We start from the raw sequence: 21,802 nt of genomic DNA, 5'->3' as shown, positions 1-21,802 counted from the left end.
TTAGAGGGAAAGCTTCCAGCCTATCATCATTCAGTATGATGTTAGTTGTGGGCTTGTCATATATGGCTTTTACTATGTTGAGGTACATTCCTTCTGTACTCAGTTTATTGAGAGTTTTTGTCATGAAAGGATGCTGAATTTTGTCAAATGCTTTTTCTGCATCTATGGAGATTATCACATGATTTTTATCTTTCATCCTATTAATATACTGTATCACATTTATTGATTTATGTTTATTGAACCATCCTTGCATTCCAGAGATAAATTGCACTTGAACAAATTTTTAATGTTCTGTTGAATTCAATTTACTAGTATTTTGTTGAGAATTTTTGCGTCTGTATTCATCAGGGATATTGACCTATAGTTTTTTTTTTTCCCTAGTATCCTTATCTGGCTTTGGTATCAGGGTAATGCTGGCCTTGTGAAATGAGTTTGGGAGTGTTCCCACCTCTGAAATTTTCTGGAAGAATTATTTTTGGAAGTATTAATTCTTCTTTAAATGTTTGGTAGAATTCACCAGAGAAACCATCTGGTCCTGGGCTTTTCATTGTAGGGAGGTTTTTGATTACTGATTTCAATCTTCTTACTTGTTATTAGTCTGTTCAGATTTTCTATTTCTTCATAATTCAGTCTTGATAGAAAAATTCCTGGAGAACAAGCCTATTTCTTTTAAGTTATCCAATTCATTGGCATATAACTGTTCATAGTCATGTCTTATGATCCTTTGTATTTATGTGGTATGAGTTATAATGTCTCCTCTTTCGTTTCTGATTTTATTCATTCGAGTCTTCTCTCTTTTCTTTGGGGTCTAGGTAAAGGTTTGCCAATTTTATCTTTTTAAAAAATGAGCTTAGTTTTGTTGATCTTTTCTATTGCTTTTTGTATTGTTTCTATTGTTGATGTTTTCTATTGTTCATTTATTTCTGCTCTGATCTTTGTTATTTCCTTTCTTTTGCTCACTTTTGGCTTAGTGTGTTCTTTTTTCCTGCTTTCTTGAGGTGTCGTTAGGTTGTTTATTTGAGACATTTTTTTTAATGTAGGTATTTATTGCCATAAACTTCTTCCATAGAACTGCTTTTGTTGCATCCAGTAAATTTCAGTGTGTTGTTTCTCCATTTTCATTTGTTTCACAATATTTTTTTATTTCTTCTTTAATCTATTAGTTATTTGGGAGGGCATTCTTTACTTTCCACATATTTGTGAATTTTCTATTTTTCCTCAGTTATTGATTTCTAGTTTCTTACCATTGTGTTTAAAGAGATATTTGGTATAATTTCAATCTTCTTAAATTTTCTAAGACTTGTTTTGTGAGCTAACATATTATCTATCCTATAGAATGTTCATTGTATGCTTGAGAGGAGTGTGTATTCTGCTGCTGTTCAAGTTACTACAGGTCCTTTAGGTCCATGGGTCTAACGAATAGTTTAGGTACATTGTTTCCTTATTGATTTTCTGTCTGGATGATCTATCTGTTGTTGAAAGTGTGGTATTGAAGTCCACTACTATTACTGCATTGCTGTCTTTTTCTACCTTCAGGTCTGTTAGGATTGGCTTAATACATTTAGGTACTGCAATGTTGGGTCACATATGTTTACAACTGTTATATCCTCTGGATAAATTGACTGATTTATCATAATATAATGACCTTACTTGTCTCTCGTGACTATTTTTGACTTCAAGTCTATTTTTTCTGATGTGTATATAGCCACCCTGTCCTCTTTTGGTTTCCATTTGTCTGGAGTATCTTTTTCCATCCCTTCCATTTTAGATTATTTGTCTCCTTGAAGCTGAAGTGAGTCTCTTGTGGGCTATATAATTGGGTCTTCATTTTTTATCCATTCATCCACTCTATGCCTTTTGATTGGATAATTTAATCCATTTACATTTAAAGTAATTATGGATAGGTAAGGACTTATTAATGCCATTTTATTAATTGTTTTTCTGTTTCATAGTTCCCTTATTCTTTCCTTCCTCTCTTGCTATCTTTCTTTGTGAATTCATGATTTTTTGTACTGGTATGCTTTGATTTCCTTCTCTTTTTCTTTTGTGTCTTTTGTAGTTTTACTTTGTAGTTACTGTGAGGTTTACATAATACATCTTATGGATATAATAGTCTATTTTACGTTGATAACAGCTTAACTTTGATTGCATACAAAAACTACTTTTTACTCTCCCTCACACACATTTTATGTTTTTTTTTTTTTTTTTTTTTTTTTTGTGAGGAGATCAGCCCTGAGCTAACATCCGCCAATCCTCCTCTTTTTTTTGCTGAGGAAGACAGCCCTGGGCTAACATCGGTGCCCATCTTCCTCCACTTTATATGGGACGCCGCCACAGCATGGCTTACCAAGCAGTGCGTCGGTGCGCGCCCGGGATCCGAACCAGCGAACCCCGGGCCGCCGCAGCGGAGCGCGCGCACCTAACCGCTTGCACCACCGGGCCGGCCCCTACATTTTATGTTTTTAATGTCACAATTTACCTCTTTTTATATTGTCTATCCATTAACAAATTATTATAGCTATTGTTATTTTTAATAATATTGTCCTTTAACTTTTATATTAGGTTTAAGTCATTAGCACACCACCATATTACAGTATTAGAGTATCCTGAATTTGCTATATACTTACCTTTAACAGTGTGTTTTATATTTTATATTTTTTGTGTTACTAATTAGTTCATTAATTTTAGCTTGAAGAATGCTTTTCAGCATTTGTTGTAGGGAAGGTCCAGTGGTGATGAATTCCCTCACCTTTTCTTTGTCTGGGGAAGTTTTTCTCTCTCCATTATTCCTGAAGGACAACTTTGCTATGTAAAGTATTGTTGGTTGGCCATTTTTTCTTAGTAGCATTTTCATTATACCATTCAACTCTCTCCTGGCCTGCACTATTTCTGCTGAGAAATACACTGATAACCTTAAGGGGGGTTCCTTTGTATGTGATGATTTTTTTTTCTTTTGCTGCTTTTAAAATTTTGTCTTTGATTTTAGGCAGTTTTATTATAATTTATCTTGAAGAAGATCATCTAGGGTTGAAATTTTACAGAAATGTATGAGCTTCATGAACTTGAATTTCTAAATCTCTCTCCACATTTGGGAAGTTGTCATCCATTTTTTTTTTTTTAAGAAACTTTCTGCTCCTTTCTACCTCTCTTCTCTTTCTGGGACTCCAGTAATGTGCAGATTGTTTCTTTTCAAGGTATCCCATAGTATATCCCATAGTTCATGTAGGCTTTCTTCACTTTTTTTCATTCTTTTCTCTTTGTTCTCCTCTGACTGGATAATTTCAACTGATCTGTCTTTTACTTCACAAATTCTTTATTCTGATTAATCCAGTCTGCTGTTGATGTTCTCTGCCGCATTTTCATTTTATTCGTCATATTCTTCAGCTCCTGAATTTCTATTTGGTTCTTTTTTATGATTCCTATCTCTGTTAAACTTCTCATTTTGTTCTTGCATTGTTTTTTCTATTTTGTTGAATTAAATTTGTGTGCTTCCCTGTAGCTAATGGAGCTTCATTAAAACAACTGTTTTGAGTTCTTTGTCAGGCAAATCACAGAACTCTGTTTCTTTGTTGGTTGGTTACTGGAAAATTATTTTTTTCCTTTAGTGATATCGTGTTTCCTTGATTTTTCATGTTCCTTGAAGTTGAAGTCTTGCGTTGCTGTCTTCATATTTGAAGTCTTTGCTGACTGGCTTCGGGAGAGAAATTTCCTCCTTCAGCCATGTTGGGGGTTCTGAGGCTTTCTCAGATCTTTTCTGTGGGTATGCCTGCTCCACACTTCTTGTTCTTTCTGTGGAGGACTCTTAAGAGTGTATACATTCTCCATCCTGCAGAGCTAGGCTGGGTGCTGACAGCCTCCCTTTGCTCACTTTCTGTAGGGTGGTGCTGAATGTTCTAGGTTGTGTCCTTTGTCCTAGTCCTGCAGAGTCTGGCAGTTTCTGCGTGTGCCTAATAGTTTTCTCAAAGGCTCACCCTTGCCACCTTCAGGGTGTGCACAGGGAGCTGGCCACAGGGTGAGAGGATGTGTGGGTGAGGTACGCAGAGCACTGGGGCTGCCTGTGGGCCAGTTGGGGGGATCCACAGTTGAGGTGTCTCCAGCAACTTGTGGGCAGGCTTCCTGACGGATTCCACAAAGTGCTTGGTAGCATCTGCATCCTTTTGATGTATTTCATTTTCATCCCCGGCTGCTGTTCTCCCAGCTGCTCACCACCCACTAGTTGTGAGTTTATGACTCAGTTTTCTAGATGGAGTGAGAAAGAAGTGTCTCTCTTTGGCAGCATCCCACACAGCTGGGGAAGCCAGGTGCTGGTTCATTCACTCTTACTCTTCCCTGTGGGAGATGTCATAGGAGGAGAAGTTCTCTCTTGGCACTGAGCTGTGCCGCGTTGGGGGCGGAGTTACCTAGGTAAATTGAAACTGTTCCTCTTACCTTCTTCAATGTGTCCATTGTCTCATTATTTTTTAATTCCAATGGTGTGCTGGAATTTCTCTACTGGACTGCTGGACTTCCACAAAGGTACTCTTGTCCATTGTTGATTGTCAAAATCAGTGTTTTTTGGGGAGAACGTGGTAGAAAACCCTTATTCTGCCATGATGATAATATCACTTCCACATGATCAAAACAAACTTCTTAAAAAAATTAAAGAATGCTCTGTGTCAATTTTATTACTTACATATAAAAAACAAGTTTCTTGGAAAAATATAAATAAAATTATGTCAAAAAGAAATATAAAATAGTAATAAAGTAACCATTAAATAAATTTAAACCTTTGCAAATCATCCTTTAAAAAGTCAATAAGCCCAGTAGTGTATAAGTCATTTTTTAGCAAATATTCATGAAGGAATTATCTCTCTTAGTCAGGCTTTTTCTTCAGAGAAGCGTAAAAGAGAAAACTGACTTCTTTTGTGAGGCTCTTGTATCCTTCAGATATATTAAAGTGTTTTCTTGGAACACGGTTCTAGTTTAGTTCTGAAAATTTCCATTTTTCTCTTAGAAATTAAGAACATGATAAAGAACCTCTTCAAACAAAACTTCTGTAAAGTTCACTTCCAAATGACTGGAAGACAGAAAAAACTGACATACTTCAAAGTACCTGTAAATTTTGTTAACAACTCCTGAAACCAGCCCAGCCAGTATAAGATGCTGTCCTTGGTCATTGAGAGGAACAGGAAGTGCTAAATGGCCTAGTGTTAGTGGCAACTCTCAAAAATTGGCAGGAAATATTTGTTCCCCCAAAATGAGGACCCTGCCTTGCAAAGGAGCAGCTGTGACCTGGACCTGCTTCCATATGGAAGGATTACCTGGGGACGTGATAAAAGACAGCTCAGGCTATGCTGAGGCACCAAAGGTGGCAGAACTCAGAAAGTGTTGGCAAAGACAGACCCTCGTGAGATGAGTGGCTTACCCCTGGAGTAGTGATTGTGTTTCTTGGTGGCAGTGACTCATGAAAAAATCAAGGAGAGGGAAGATTTAGTGTTAGAAGCCTGTCTGAACTCGGTTAGGTTCTGAGAGACAAAGGAGGTATGGCTACACAGAGGTGTCATATTTTAAGGAAATGGCCAGTTTCCGTAACAACAAAAATTGAACCACTGAGCTGTGAAATCTGCTTCCATCCCGAAGTAGTCTCTTGCTAATAGCCAGTTCAGGAAAAATGGGCCCTATTCAAATATGAGCAACAAAGACAATATCAACAAAGGAGTTTGCTCTGTTTCTGCACATATCTATTGCAAGAAAATAATTTGCAAAGGAGAGCAACGTTTCCCTACAGATAAAGAAAACTTACCAAAGAAATGTTGCCACAAAGTTCAGCGAAATTCTAAAAGTCACCCTTAATACGGACAGCAAAATAGTTACAGCTACGAGTAAAGACCATAAGGCCAAATATGAGAATATAAGAAGAGATGGCCAGAAAATAGGAGTAGGTGACCTGGCATATGGCAAATCTTGGTTATGAACGTAGAATCAAAAATTTTTAAAAAAGTACTATCTACTAAATTCAGCTATGTATAAAATAGCAAAAGTCAGATTGTAGGAATGGTTGGTTCAGCATTAGGGGAAGTATAAATTTATTGAAAACCATCACATTAATGGTTTAAAGGAGAAATATTATGTGACTGTCATTAGATGCCATAGAAATTAGTTAAAATTCATTATTCATGATTTTAAAGTTAGCAAACTATAAATACACGTGAACTTTCTTTTTTTTTTTTTTTTTTTGTGAGGAGATCAGCCCTGAGCTAACATCCGCCAATCCTCCTCTTTTTTTGCTGAGGAAGACGGTCCTGGGCTAACATCGGTGCCTATCTTCCTCCACTTTATATGGGACGCCGCCACAGCATGGCTTACCAAGCAGTGCGTCGGTGCGCGCCCGGGATCCGAACCAGCGAACCCCGGGCCACCGCAGCGGAGCGCGCGCACTTAACCGCTTGCGCCACCGGGCCGGCCCCTGAACTTTCTTAATTAGGTAAAGGGTATCTTAAAATCTTTAGCAAATGTCTTACTTAGTAGTGATAATTTAAAATGATGTCTATTCACGAGCGGGTAAGTGTGCGCACTCCGCTGCGGCAGCCCGGGGTTCGCCGGTTCGGATCCCAGGCGCGCACTGACGCACCGCTTGGCAAGCCATGCTGTGGCGGCGTCCCATATAAAGTGGAGGAAGATGGGCATAGATGTTAGCCCAGGGCCAATCTTCCTCAGCAGAAAGAGGAGGATTGGCAGATGTTAGCTCAGGGCTGATCCTCCTCACAAAAACCAAACCAACAAACAAAAAAAAACAAAAACAAAACAAAAACAAAATAAAATGATGCCTACAATCATCTGCTATTCATCATTTTACTAGTGGTCTTAGTCAAAGCATAACAACAGAAAAAGAAATACAGAGAGTAACAAAATGTGGAGGAAGAGACAGGTCATTATTTACTTATGATATGATTTGCCCATGATATGATTGTCCACATGGAAAATTCATCACAATTTATGGAAAACCAATAATAAAATTAATACTAGAGTTGGACACTTTTTCTGAATTCAAGGTCAATATCCAAAAATCATTAGGATTTTTATACAGTAGATAATTTAGATATATAATAGAAAATAAAATCTTTTTCACAATAGGAAGAAAAAACGTATGGTACTTAACACAAATCTAACAAAAGATATTTAAGATATTTATAAATATAATATCAAAATAGAAATATATTTTATATATATATGTATATATTTACAGCTAATTGTCAGTTGTTCCTTTTGCTTTCTTGCAATAGCCCTTCATCCTTCCATTTTTATTTTCAGCAGAGAATCAGTGATCTTGATGACTGAGTTGGGTGTGATAGGACAAACTAAGTAACCCAGGCAAAGCACTCTGTAGCATCCATCTTCTGCAGTAATGGCTAGAGTCTAGAAATTCTAACAGAACCTCTGTGGCTTTCTGGTAGATAGAGAAAATATAAATTTAAAATTTGGGTTTTAAAGAGTAAGGAAGATGAGATATTTTAAGGAAAGTTTCTTAATATTATTTTCTCACTTTGGATAATTGGGTTAAAATAGATTGGTTAGTTATATTCTATTTAATGTAATTGGATACTATTGTGATCTCAAGCTCCTTCGTAGTTCAGTCTGAAAGTGTTTTGGGTTTTGTTCAGGCTAGTTTTCAAGTTGCTTCATTCCGTAAAGCTACCCTGGTTTCTTGGTAAAAATCTAGTACTTCTTTCTAGTGTTGTTGAAAAGTTAAAACGTATTTAGTATTTAAACATTACTATCATACCAAATCTTGTCACTGTTTCAGTCTACCAAAAAACTGATATAATCCTCTCTCTGAATTAAGCTCAAATGACATTAGCCTTCATTATTCTCCCTCCTCAAAAAGAGCCCCAGAATTATTGTTGTAAGTTAGAAATAATTGGTATTCTATTTGCTGAGTCTCTTCCTTCTTTGGGGTCTGATTTATATACTTATTCCTTAAAATAACTGTGAAAAAAAATTTCTGTTATCCTCATTTTACAAACAAGGAAACTAAGATTCAGTGAATTCAACTTGGAGAAGCTCACACAGCTATAAGATGATTAACTGAGATTAGATCCCACCTGGGTCTTGACTTCAAGGTCCGTGTTCTTTTCACAGTGCTCGGCTTCTCTAAATCTGGGCACATATCTCATATGTTGGATGTTTAACCCAGTGGATGCAGTGGGCCATTATGACTGCAAATAAACGCCTGAGAACATTTATATGCTGCATAAATGTTAAATACTTCAATGGATCAATTTTCTTGTACCCTCTGCTATCATGCAGATCTTTTTTTCTATTTTAAATCTTTGAAAGCTAATTAACTTGGCATAGCAGAAGATATTCTAACATTCACAAACACATACTTGAGAAGGAAATCTTGGCAGGTATGTCTGCTCCCCAATGGCAGCCTTTTAGAAGGCAATAACAGGCTGCAGAGAACAGACATGTTTTCAAACAATATGTTTTAAAACTCTACTCTGATGATAAAATGTTGAATTTAAAAAACTCCTCTTGAAACACTTTTCTGCATCTCTCTCTGTTTTTCTCATTAATATAGAGATATAAAAACTTGTGGTGTCTTTTCTTTGTCTTTTGATGGCTTATAGAAACTATTTAAAGCATTTAAATAATAAAGTCAATACAGTCATGCATCGCTTAATGACCGAGATATGGTCTGAGAAATGCATGGTTAGGCCATTTCATCGTTGTGGGAAAATAATAAAGTGTACTTACACAAACCTAGTACACATCTAGGCTATATGGTACTAGTCCTCTGGGACCACCATTGTATATGTGGTCTGTCGTTGACCGAAATGTCATTATGCAGTGCATGACTGTATATAATTTGAATCTCCTTTACCATTTTCTACCTGATAGCCACCATTACCACCATCACCACCACCACTACCAAACTTGGTTCTTTGTTTATAAGGAAAGACTATTTTTAAGTGAAAAACTGGGTTTGTTCATTTTCAGTCTTTCTTATCCTATTCTTGAGATATCCTTGCAAAGTTAAGGCTATCCTAAATGCTGACCCATTTGTTCAGATTCTCAAATGTTTGTCTGTTTAAGACAACCAATATCCCATTTTCCTTTGAAAATGAGAATATATTTTTTTAGTAATTTTTGGCAAAATATTGTCATCTGATTTGTAGAAACTAATGAAAGCCTTGGATTACACAGTAAAAGAAATCTTCTAAAATAAAACTAGTAATTAATTATACAAGAGCAGACCGCTTCTGCAATACAAAAATTGTATGCAAAAGGAGGATGATTAATGAGAAAAACAGTTAGGTAAAGAATCTCTGTCCACATGCTCCCTACTTAGTAAAGAACAAGTCTCCCTACAATTAGCAGTTGTGTCTTTTTACCATTGAACCTATGCAAAAGTACCTCCCAAGAGATTACTTAGTGTTATGAGTCCTTAGTTCTGGGAAGACTGTATTCTATGGCTGGTAATTTTTTTCTTTTTCATTATTGTATTCATATTATTGTATAAGACTAACAGGTAGGATAAGAATGAAGTTTATGCTGGGGAGAGGAAGCTATCCATAGTGCTTTAGGGTATAGGATAGAGACAGAAAGCTTGCAGTTTCCTGATGTAGAGGAAGATATGCAAATACTAAAACATATGTAGATATTAGAGCTTCTTGATTCTAAGTTAAAAAACAATATTTTTTGGTCTCATGCTTCCTAAGGGGAAAAAATGCTTGTTAACTCCTATCTATAGGTGCTGATGATTGTTTGTGGAGCTGAATATGCATTGGTTCTAGTTCTACGCCCCTCTGCCTTCCCACACCCCCAAAAGATTGAGGATAATGGACAATAGCATACACTTTACTGCTTTATGATGAGTTTAAAGTAGAATGGTTGAGTAAAATATTGAACTACACTAGTACATAACTTTAAGGAGTGTAGGATAGATATATAGTTTATGGTTTTCAGGAAGAAATGTTAACTTGGAATATCAAAATGAATTAAAATGTTATGTTTTGTAGCCCATAATCCAGATCTTTATGGCCACCTAAAGCTCTTCATAGATGACTGTTATTTCAAATCAGAAATATTAGTGTGGTGAATAGTAGTTACATTCATTTCAAACACAAAAACATCCTAAGAATCTGCGGTTAAAAACATGAAAGATAAACATCATTTACAAAATCTAATAACCCAAACCTTATTATCACAGTAAATCTCAGTAGGATAGAAGCTGTTTTCTGCCTTTTAACAGTGATGATCTGCATTGTAGGATGATACATATACGTTAATGTTTCTTCTGTCTCAAAGAAATTATATCAGTTTAATTATGTAAGTTTTGTGAAAAACTTAAAAGCTCGAGATTGATATGTTATTAGACAATTTTCACATCCATGAAAGGTTCTTTGCACATTGTAGTGTATCAGTGGAAATGTATTTCTTGTGACCGTTCAAAACTAGAGGCAGCTCTGACTTTAAATGGAGTGGAATGAACTCCTTTTTCTTCCAAATTTATTTGAATAAAATTATGTAACTTTTAATATTATACAGGTACTATCTCTGTGGTTTATTATTTTGTTCTTTTTGCAAGTGAGAACCAAATAATTGCTGATAATATTTTTTCCAGTGAAGCAGCTGCTGGATGTAGATGACTCTAAACAGTTTTTTCTATCAGGCAATTGAGTTGTTTGGCCGTTTGAATGTAGGTATGTCTGTTTGCAGATAGGTAATTTCTATATATAGCCAAATGTATATTTTTGTTTGTTAGGAGTTATGGCAACAATATAATGAAATGAATTAATACATTTTTAGGATATATTTTTCTTAATAAATTTACCTCTTAGTTTTCTGTAATGAGGACAGGCAATGGCCTCAATAACTCAAAGAACATTTTATTTTTTTTTTTATTTTTGCTTTTTTGATGAGGAAGATTCGCTCTGAGCTAACATCTGTTGTCAATCTTCCTCATTTTTTGCTTGAGGAAGATTAGCCCTCATCTGTGCAGATCTTCCTCTATTTTATATGTGTGTCGCCACCACAGCATGGCAGATGAGTAGGTCTGCGCCGAGGATCCGAAACTGCGAACCCAGGCCGCTGAAGCATGGCGTGCCAGACTTAACCACTATGCCATGGGGCTGGCCCTCAAAGAATATTTTAAAACTACTCCTACATGAATGGACCTGCCTGTTTTTGCTTTTGAATGTGGTTGCCTGAGTCTTTTGCTTATTATTAAGTCACAATTAAATAAGCTTCACTGTGAAGATCCAGTACGTGGAGTGACTGCCTAGCTTCTATACTCCCTGCCACTGCTAAGCTTCTTAATCCACGTCAATAGTGGTTATAAATAATATTTGTTGAAACAGTTATCCTCAATGTGTAATTCCTTTCCATGGAATTAAATATTTAATCTTAAGACACTTTTCTTGGTAGCCAAAAGAACCATAAAGATACTTGCTACGTTTTTCTTACAAAGGCAGTATACAGATTGAGTGATACAAAATAATGATAGTTTTTCTGTATAATATCATAAATTTGCTAAAATAATTCACTTGTGAGTAGTAGAAGTGAATAGTGTATGAATTCCCTGATGTGGTTGTCTGCTGTTACTCTGGTCATTTACACCACCTGTTTTTTGAGTCTATAAATAAGTTATTAAATTACTTATAATACAGTAACATTGTATTTTAAAGACATGGAATACACAAAGGATTGGTAAAATGTACTTAGAATATTTAGTCCTTTTCTGTGCAGTTAGTATTTAATTTTTTCCTTTCACTAACAGTTTATTTAGTACTCAACTAATTAAAATATCTTAAAATTAATTCTTGATCTTACTTAAATTTTGTTTTACAGAAGAAAACTGAAATTTTTTATTTTAAAAACTATATCCAACTGCACAGTGTAAATCTATGAAACAAATTTAAACCCAAAAGAGTTGAAAGCATGTAATGATTTTTTTTCTTTTTTAAATAAAACTAAATCTCCTGTGAAACCTCATTACGTAGAACAGTTAAAAGCACAGTTACTGTAGTTGAAGTGTTGCATCAAACACATTGTTCCTCTGGAGAACTGTAGGGTCTGAGGAGCTCATTTTGAAAAACAAGCAAGGTAGATGCTTAGAGGAGGGCACCTTCGGGCCAGTGGAGTTCCTAGTTCAATACAGGGCTATGGAAACCTTAGGTGAGAGAAAGATACCATGTGGTTGTGTTCAGTTCAGTTTTTATTGAATGCCTGCCTGTTATATAAATGCTGGAAGTGAGTATTCTCGCACTAAGGTGAGGTAGGGATTTGTATCTGTTTTGTATCCATCCGTGATGCTTAGAATTGTGCCTGGTATATAGAAAGTGCTCAATAAATATTTGTTGAATGAGTAGAAGTTAAATGGATGAATACAATTAGGTTTAGGAAACTTACAAACTTGGTTGTTATTTTCACTGGCATTTATGGCATTGTAGGCCATGGCTAGGACTAGTACATATTTTTTTTTGGAGAAAACTTAACTTATTCACATTTCAGTCAGTTTTAGAGTAAAGATTCATGTTTCAGTAGATTCACCTTTTCTCTATTTATTCACATTTATCCATTTATTGACCATTCAACAAGAGTTTGAAAGCTTATTATGTATGTACTAAGAACTGTGAAGAACCATGTGGAAATAAAAAGATAGGACAAGGTAAAAAGACTAGGACATAGTCCCTGCTGTCAGGGACCTTACTTGTATAGTAAAGAAGGTAAGTCAGATATATACATCAGTAGAATACAAATGCTCTAACATATGTCCAAAATCTTGGTTTTCTAAGATGGTACTATTTTTATGACTCTCAAGGAAAATGCAAATGTAGAACCTATAATACTTTCCAAAGGGACTACCTTTAAAGGTGTTCTTTGATTATTAACTACAGCAAATATCTGAGTAGTTTTTTTATTGTTGCAAAGCATTACGCTTTAGTTTCACTTTTGGCTTGAAGCCAATGCTCAAAAGAATAGTTTCCGATATTGTATGAAACTGTAGACACCTGAGTGTATTATTGATTGTACTTCATCATGCTAAGTTGTGTTTACATTCGGTATTTCTTGTTCCATTTCAGCTTGTGATCAGTCTGCTTCAGTTTATGCTACAGTAGTTTCTTGGCTATTTTGGTATTAAAGAATTATAGGATGTGAAATTCTGAGACTTACAGATATTCCGACTTGTTAGATGAAGAGCCAACCAGAACATGGGTCTGTTGGCTATTCATCTGTTGTCGAATGTCAAATTAGATGGCTTCCAATTTAGTAAGTTGGTCACAGCTGCCTTCTCGAGTAACTTTACAAAGAGTAACTTTATTCATATTTTCATGGGGTGTTGAATATCACAAAAGTATCCTTCTCTGACAAGGTGAGTATTGTAGGATTATAAAACCAAAGGAATGAAAACCTTAATAAATTTATATGCCAGGTAAATACCTAAATTTGACTTTTGCTTTCAGATGAGATGAGTAGCTAGAGGCAGACTAGTCCTTCTGTTTGGAATAATTTAAAAAGCCAGCTAAAATACATGAATCATCTGTTTGAGCAGTGGAGAGCTGCTGAGGCAATGAGAACTAAAGGGGCTTGGACTCTGGTAGAGAAAGAACCTAGGAGAACTCAGTTGGCTTCTGTAGCCACTTTTACCCTGGGGGCAGTTGTTGATGTGGGCAAGGGTTGACAATCCAGTGCAGCTTCCAGCAAAGGGCTGCTGTGGTGAAACAGAAAAATAAGCAGAGCTTTGGTAGAAACTTCATGAGTCTTAAGCACACTTAAGAAGTTTGCTGAGGGGGAATGGCTAAAAGCCCTAAGCAGAAAGTCTGAAAAGCAGAGTAGAGTATTTGGCAAGCTTGTGAATTAAAAATTACAATTTGAGACCCATCAGACTCTTATTTGAAAATTTTCAAAGTCTGAGATCAATCAGAGGTAGATTGAGCCTTATCAGGGTCATAACCTAGCCGTGACTCAGTCAGTATGTTCCCTGATTGAATTAAGGTGCTCACACATTGCTAATAAACTTGACAATCTCAAAGAAATTGGACTTTAAACCAATAAACTATCATAAGAAGAGAGATCATACTGTACTTCAATTTCTATTAAAGTAATTGAATCCATTATTAAAACTTTGACACAAAATGGTTAATTCTTCCAAACATTTAAGAATTAATGCTAATATTATGCCAACTCTTTCAGTGAATAGAAAAAGAGGAAATGCTTCCCAACTTATTTTTTGAAGCAAGGAGAACTTTGATTCTAAAATCTGACAGGGACATTTAAAAATAGAAAAATGATAGGCCAATCTCTTTCATGAATATAGATGCAATTATTCTAAACAAAATATTGGAAATTGCAGACAGTGATAAATAAAAACGATAATACAGCATTATCAAGTGGAGTTTATTTCAATAATGCAAGGGTAGTTTAATATGTGAAAATTTATCAGTATCATTCTCTACACTAATAGCTAAAGAAAAAAAAATCTCCTGATCATCTTACTTTACGCATATAAACACTTGATAGATTCAGTGCCCATTAGTGAATAAAAGAAAAAAGAAAACTAAATAGAAGAGAACTTCCTTAATCTGATAAAGAAACCTGCTGTAAACATCGTATTTCGTGACTTATTGAAAGCCCTCAGATGAGTAATAATACAAAATGTTTTTTCTTGAATATTGTGCTGGGGACCCTGAGCAGTGCATTAGGGCAAATAAAATAAACAAAACAAAAAAAACAAAAACACCCACACCAGAAAAAATAAAGCCGACCTTATTGGCAGATGATTTGGTTGTTTACATTAAAAAAAGTAAGACTTAATGAGTAAATTCAGCAATGAATAAATATACAGTCAATGTACAAAAATCAAATATATTCTGCATACCATCAACACACGAAAAGAAAATGAAATTTAAAAACATTATCCATTAGCATAGCATCAAAAATACCCATGAGTCAATCTAACAAAAGATGTGAAACTGAAAACTACCAAACATTCAAAGAAATGTTTAAGAACACGTAAACAAATGGCAGATGTAACATGTTCATGGACTGGAAAACTCAGCATTGTAATGATGTCCATTTTGGCCTTGGACAAATTCTCAGATTTTCTCGTGGAAATTGACAAGAGAGGTTCTAAAATTTTTATGAAGATGAAAAGGGTAAAGAATAGAATAATCAAGATAATACCAAGAAAGGGAACAATACTGGGGAATTTACACTTACAGATATCAAGATTTATTACAGATATTTAATTAAGGCTTTGTGGTATTTATTTTATAAAAAGGCATATGGACCAGAATTGATAGTCCAGAAATAGACTCATGCTTATACAATATTTCTTGATTTATGACAAAAGTGACCTTGCGGTGCAGTGGGTAAGTATGGTATTTTCAATAAATGGTGCTGGGTCTATCCATATGGAAAAAAATACATTTCATCTCCTACCTCCTACCATATACAGAAAAATCAATCCAACATGAATTGTTAATTTAAATGTGAAATGTAAACATTAACACTTTTAAAAGAAAACATAGGCATATATCTTCATGATTTCTGAATGCGCAGATATTTCTTGAAACAGAACACAGTGGTAAACATAATAGAGGAAATAATTGCTAAACTGAACTACATTAAATTAAGAACTTCTATTTGCCAAGAGATACCGTTAAGAAAATGAAAAGGAACGCAAGCCACGGGTTCAGTAAAGATTATCTGCCATGCATATATTTAACAAAGGACTTGTATCCAGAAATAAAAAGAGCTTTTACAAAATGATAAACAAAAGGCAGATAACTGAATTTTAAAAGAGAGGGAAGACTTGCTGGGCACTTTACCATAATGTCTGAATTTCGCTAAACATATGAAAAGAGATTCAGCTTCATTAATCACCAGGAAAATGCAAAATAGAACTACAGTATGACTACCACACATCTACCAGAATAGCTAAAATGAACACACGCACACGCGTGCACACAGATAGTACCAATTGTTGGTAAGGATGTGAATCTACCAGTACTTGCATACACTGCTGGTCGGCGTGTAAATTTGGTCTAACCTCCTGAGAAGTGCGTTTGGTTGTATTCACTAAAACTGAGTATACATATCTGTGATGCAGCATTTTCAAGAAAATGTCTTTACCCCTTCAGAGGGTTATGCCGATAATGATTGGGAAGAGGCGCAAGAGGACTCCTATTTTTCTAATAGTATTCCGTTTCTTGATCTCAGTGCTGGTTTACAAGGGTGTGTTCAAGTTTTAAAAATGCATTGAGCCTGCTTGTGAATCATGTATTTTGTTATATGAATATTTTAGTTAAATACAAAAATAAAATTGTAGTTAAATTAATTGCAAAAATTAAAAATTTCAGACTAACGAAAGCAATGAAGTGGAAGACATTTTAGTTGTTAAAATCAAAAAAGGAAGTATCAATTATACTTATTTAGAGAAAGAGATTTTATAAACCTGGGCTATTTTGCATTTTATAAGTATATGTTTATTCAGGGTTTTGTTGTGTCTTGTGAAAAATGCCGCCTCTATGTAATTATAAATACTGTAAATAAATACATGTCACTGCTTCAGATGACTCAGCAGAGTATACATGTTTAAGCCTGTTTTTGTTTTACTGAACCATTTCTTGGAATCTTGAATAAATCATATATTAAGACGAATTTTTTTAAAACTTACATAACAAACCGTAGGTAGTATGGCTATTGCTATTTAATTTAACCTCTCATTTTTTTTTTTTCTTTTTGTGGGGAAGATCAGCCCTGAGCTAACATCCATGCCAGTCCTCCTCTTTTTGCTGAGGAAGACTAGCCCCGTGCTAACATCTGTGCCCATCTTCCTCCACTTTATGTGGGACGCTGCCACAGCATGGCCTGACAAGCAGTGCCTGGGTGCGTGCCTGGGATCCGAACCCGGGCCACCAGCAGCAGAGTGCGTGCACTTCAACCACTACGCCACGGGGCCGGCCCTAACCTCTCATTTTTTAAGAGAATTTGAACATTTTCTCTTATGTGTTGGTAAAATTTGTAATATAGAAATATATTAATGCATTAAATCACAAGACCTAGTGTGAATCTAATAACTACCATAATTTTGAAGTAATTATGAGTATAAACAGTATTTTGAGATATCAACTAACTTGTAATATGAAAATGTTATAGTATGAAAATATCTGTATTTCCCTCATTGATAAAAATCACAGGTACTACTAAACCTATTGTGATCTATCACACATATTTTGTAGTTGAAGGAAATTATATATTTTACTTACAAGATAGTGAAAATGAAGATTTGTTTTTATCCTGTTTAAGTACACAGACCTCCTTCCCCCACTGAATGCTGTGCATGGGCCCTTTGGGGGTCTGTGTACTGCTATAGGATTTGAACTGTTTCTACTCTTGTCTAAGACACACCCCCTACTTTCCTACTAAATCTTATTCAGTGACAGTGCTCGAACAATTCTCCGCTTTTTCAGCATCATCATAATTTTTTCTCGTGTTACTGAATCATTCTCATTAGCAATACAAACATCCCCTTATTTATCCTAAAAGGCTATAAAACTATTTTTCCCTCTAGATGTCATTCTATTTAAGTGATCATCTTTATAGCAGAACTCCTTGAAACAGTTTTCTATATCGTTCCGTTCTTTTCACATAAGGCTTTTTGACCCGTTGAAAATGCTTTTGTCGGGCACAAATATTTTCCAGGGAACTAAATTCAATTTTTAGTTATAGATCTTCATATTAGTGATCTCTTATCAGTGTTGACACAACTGATCTCTTTATTCTGCATCACTTTCTTGTCTTCTGATAGGCCACACTTGTGATTTTCCTTACTTCTCTGGCTGCTCCTTCTTAATCATATTTGCTTATTCATTTTTATCTACTACACTTGTTTCAGAGTGGGCAGAGAGTTCAGTTCTTGGTCACCTTCTCTTCTTTATCTACATTTGGTTCCTTACTGATTTCATCCAGTTTTAAAGCTTTAAAGACTGTCTAACCATTATCGACTCCCAAATTTTATCTTGGGGCCAGATCTTCCCCAACTTGCTCATACCGCATCTCCACCTGGAAGTCTGTCAGGTGTCTCAAAATGGACAGGTACAAAACAAACTCCTGGTCTCAGTCCCCAAACCTAGTTCTCCCATAGTCTTTGACGTCTTAGTTAATAGCCGATTTTTTTTTTTGGTTGTACAGGTCAGAAACCTTGTAGTCTACCACTTTTTTCTCTCACGTCCCACATCTAATTCTTCAGAAAATCCTGTTGGCTCTTTTTCGAAATATGTCCAGATTCCAAATATCTCTCACCATACCTTCTACCTTTATTTAAATCTAATTATTTTTTAATCCACTTATTGCACTAGCCTTTTAACTGTATCCTAGCTTCCACCTTACAGTTAATTTTCAAAATTTCAACCCATGTGGCTCTGGGATCTGGCCCTGCTTACTTCACCTATCTTATCAATTTCTGTTCTCCTCATTAACTGTCCTTCAGTCCTCTTGGGTTCTTTACTCCTTCTAGAATATGCTAGTCATTCTCCTTCAGTAGAGTCTGTTTCACTGGCTATTTGCTTTGCTTGGAACACTGTTTTCCAAGATACTTACATGGCTTGCTCTCTTTCAGATTTCTGCTCAAATACCATGTTCTTGGAGAGGCCCCTCCTGACTGTTCTAATGAATATTGCAATCCCCTGTCCCTTTCCACTTCCCTGCTTTTACTTTTCTTCAAAGCATTTATCATTATCATATAATTTAATTTTTTATTTTTTATTGTCTATTTCCTCCCTGTAGAATGTAAGCTCCACAGAGACTGTTTCCCTCTCATGTTTTTGTTCATTGCTTTACTGCCAGCTTCTAAAACAGTTCTTGAGCATATAGTAGGCTCTCAGTAAATGAATGTTAAATGAATGAATGAGAAATACCCACTTATTTTTTATAATGCAGGGTGCATGTCACTTATTTAGGATTTCTACCTGAGGGCAGGGGCCATCTTTATCTTATTCACTATTATGTCCCTAGTGTCTAAAATACTTGGTATACTCAGGAAATAACTGTCAAATGAATAAAATAAAGTGGAAGGGCTTCATGGAGACCATACATAGACCATGAGTTAACCCTTGAATAGGATAGAGAGGTTGACTGAGTAGGAGTAGCATTAACAAGATGTAGATGTAGGCATTGCCTCATGCATGTGGAGGGTAGCAAGAAGAGCGACCCGGATGGAACATACAGTGCCAATTAAGGAATGGTGGGGCATGATGCTACTTCAGAGTGTGGGACCAAATTGTGGAGGGCTTTGGAATGATGATAAATAATATTTGAGTTTACATTGTATATCATGCATGGTTTAAAATGGGCTACATGGACTGACTGACTTAAAACTTCCATAGCTTAGAAGGGTTGATGCCAATATTATCCTACCATTATAGATAAGAAACTGAGGCCCAGAATGATGAACTTCTCCAGGGTGGCACAGGTGTTGAAGACAGGCCTGAAATGCCAGTGTTCTAATTTAAGAGCCTCTGTTCTTAACTACTATGATATACTGCTGGGCAGAGTACTTTTTTTGTGTGTGTGTGAGGAGATCAGCCCTGTGCTAACATCTGCCAATCTTCCTCTTTTTTTGCTGAGGAAGACTGGCCCTGGGCTAACATCCGTGCCCATCTTCTTCCACTTTATATGGGACGCCGCCACAGCATGGCTTGCCAAGCGGTGCGTCGGTCCGTGCCCGGGATCCGAACCGGCGAACCCTGGGCCACCGCAGCAGCGGAGCGCACGCACCTAACAGCTTGCGCTATGGGGCTGGCCCCCTGGGCAGAGTACTTTAAACATACCAGTGGTAGACCTTAAGAGTGTTGAAGGTTTTTGGATGGCTACTATTATTTTTTAAATATTTTAGTCTGTTAAGTATTTTAGTATCTCAAATGAATAGCCAAAAAAAAAAAAAAGTGAGACTCTTCAGGTTGTTTTATATTTGATCTTTCCCCAGCGTTTGACAGTTTTTGAACACCACACCCTTCCTTTTCAAATTTCTCTCCTTGATTTCCATTAGAATGTATCTACTTTCTTCATTTTCTTCCTCTCTGACTTCTGTGTCCAGGTTCCTTTGCAGGCTTCTGGTTATGAATCAGCCTACAGGTGTTCCTCAGGGTTCTTTCCTAGGCCTCTAGGCTTTCCTGTCTTCCCACCCCATCTACTCTGCTTGAGCAATTTCATCTGTTCCCATGACTTCAGTAACCAGCTATGTGCGGACAATTCCCAGATCTGTGGTTTTTCCCTAGACCTCTGTCATTAGATCATATATGCAAATGTCTCATAGAAGTCTCGCCACCCAAAGATGTTTTGAAATGGATGTTTTGAAAGCACATTAGAGTCAGCCCATTTGAAACTCAACTCCAAATCTTTGTGACCTGCTTCCCTTTCACCCTCACATACTTCTGGCCCTACTCTGTATCTCACTGAGTGGCACCACAGACTACACCCTGTTGCTCAAATCGGAACCCAGAAACCCAGAGGGTAATTTTGACTATTTTCTTTTGCATCAATCAATCACCAATGTCAGTTGACTCCACCTCTTCAGTATTTCTCATATATGTCTACTTCTCTCAGTTCTTATCACTACCATGGAATTAGCCACTGTAGTCTTGCATGTGTATTTATGCATCAGCCTCCAAACTGATTTCTATTCAAGTTTTACTTTTCTCCATACTGTGGCTGCTGTCATCTTTCTAGAATACAAACTAGATCATGTATTTTTTCTATCGTAGTTGGAAATAGAAATATCAATGGAAGAGTAAAAGGCAGAGAAGGAATGGGCAGACAAGTAAAAGCAAAACAAGAAATACACACAGTAGTGGCAGTGTCAATTTAGTGATTACAAGGGTTAGGTTCCAAAAAGTAGAACTCTGGTATTATTGGGTGTCTACTCAAAACAAAAAGGTCATTGTTTATACTGTAAATGTATTTATTCACTAGATATCTCTTTTCCTGGATTTTAAAATATACTGTACCTGAAACACTGTTTATATTATGTCTACAACATAATCAGGTTTAATGTACTCTCTAAATCACTGACATGATACTCCTGTGAATTAGATATACAATTTATTTTTCTCACATAACAATTTCACATTTTTAAATTATTTTTTTAGATGGTACATAATTCTCTGTGCTGACTCTGGACCTGATATTCTAGTGTATCTTCTAAGTTTAAAGTGCAAATATTTGGTAAAATTCTGACTTTCAGAAAATATCTCAACCGTGGCTAAGTCTGTACAAGTCAAAACTAGCTTTTAAGAAGTCTGAGTTAATTTCAGAGTTATTCTCAAGACAGTGGGAAACGGATTCAGATTAACCTCTATAATCCTGTAAATCCTATAAAAAAATTTTCATTTTCTTTTGAAATACCTTGGCTCCCCCAAAGTTATAGAACAGAATCCAAATTTATTCTCTGAGTGTAAAGATCCTCTGTAATTTGCCCCCTCTTACTTTTCTCCTTTAAAAATTGTGCAAATCTAGATTGTTTAGACCCTCAATCATGCATTGCATATTCTGACCTTGAATCTTTTTGGTATAAATACCTACCAGGGCCAGGCAGCTCTAGTAAAGTGTGAGTTGGGCAAGTTATGGGACGGTTGGAACTGCTGGGGACTGTTTTAACCTGAAGAACACATTTCAGTCTAAAGATATTCAAGCATCTAAATTTAAACATATTTTATGATTTAAACAAAGAATGCTTGCACATAAGTTATAGTGATTGACTGTGACTTCTGGTTCATACTCTCTCTCCCACCCTCCCTCTAATGTCTTGGATCTTCAG

At 35.9% G+C, this 21,802-nt stretch overlaps 1 protein-coding gene across 6 annotated transcripts in view; it reads left to right on the top strand.

Moving 5' to 3' along the window:
* Positions 1 to 21,802, top strand: part of TUSC3 (tumor suppressor candidate 3) — a 412,886-nt gene that overhangs the window by 292,355 nt on the left and 98,729 nt on the right. The window lies entirely within an intron of this gene.

The sequence above is a fragment of the Diceros bicornis genome, chromosome 29 (genome assembly GCF_020826845.1).
Source record: "Diceros bicornis minor isolate mBicDic1 chromosome 29, mDicBic1.mat.cur, whole genome shotgun sequence".
In the NCBI taxonomy this organism is placed as follows: Eukaryota; Metazoa; Chordata; class Mammalia; order Perissodactyla; family Rhinocerotidae; genus Diceros; species Diceros bicornis.
The sequence above is the reverse complement of the archived record's forward strand: the minus strand, read 5'-3'. Positions and strand labels throughout refer to the sequence as shown.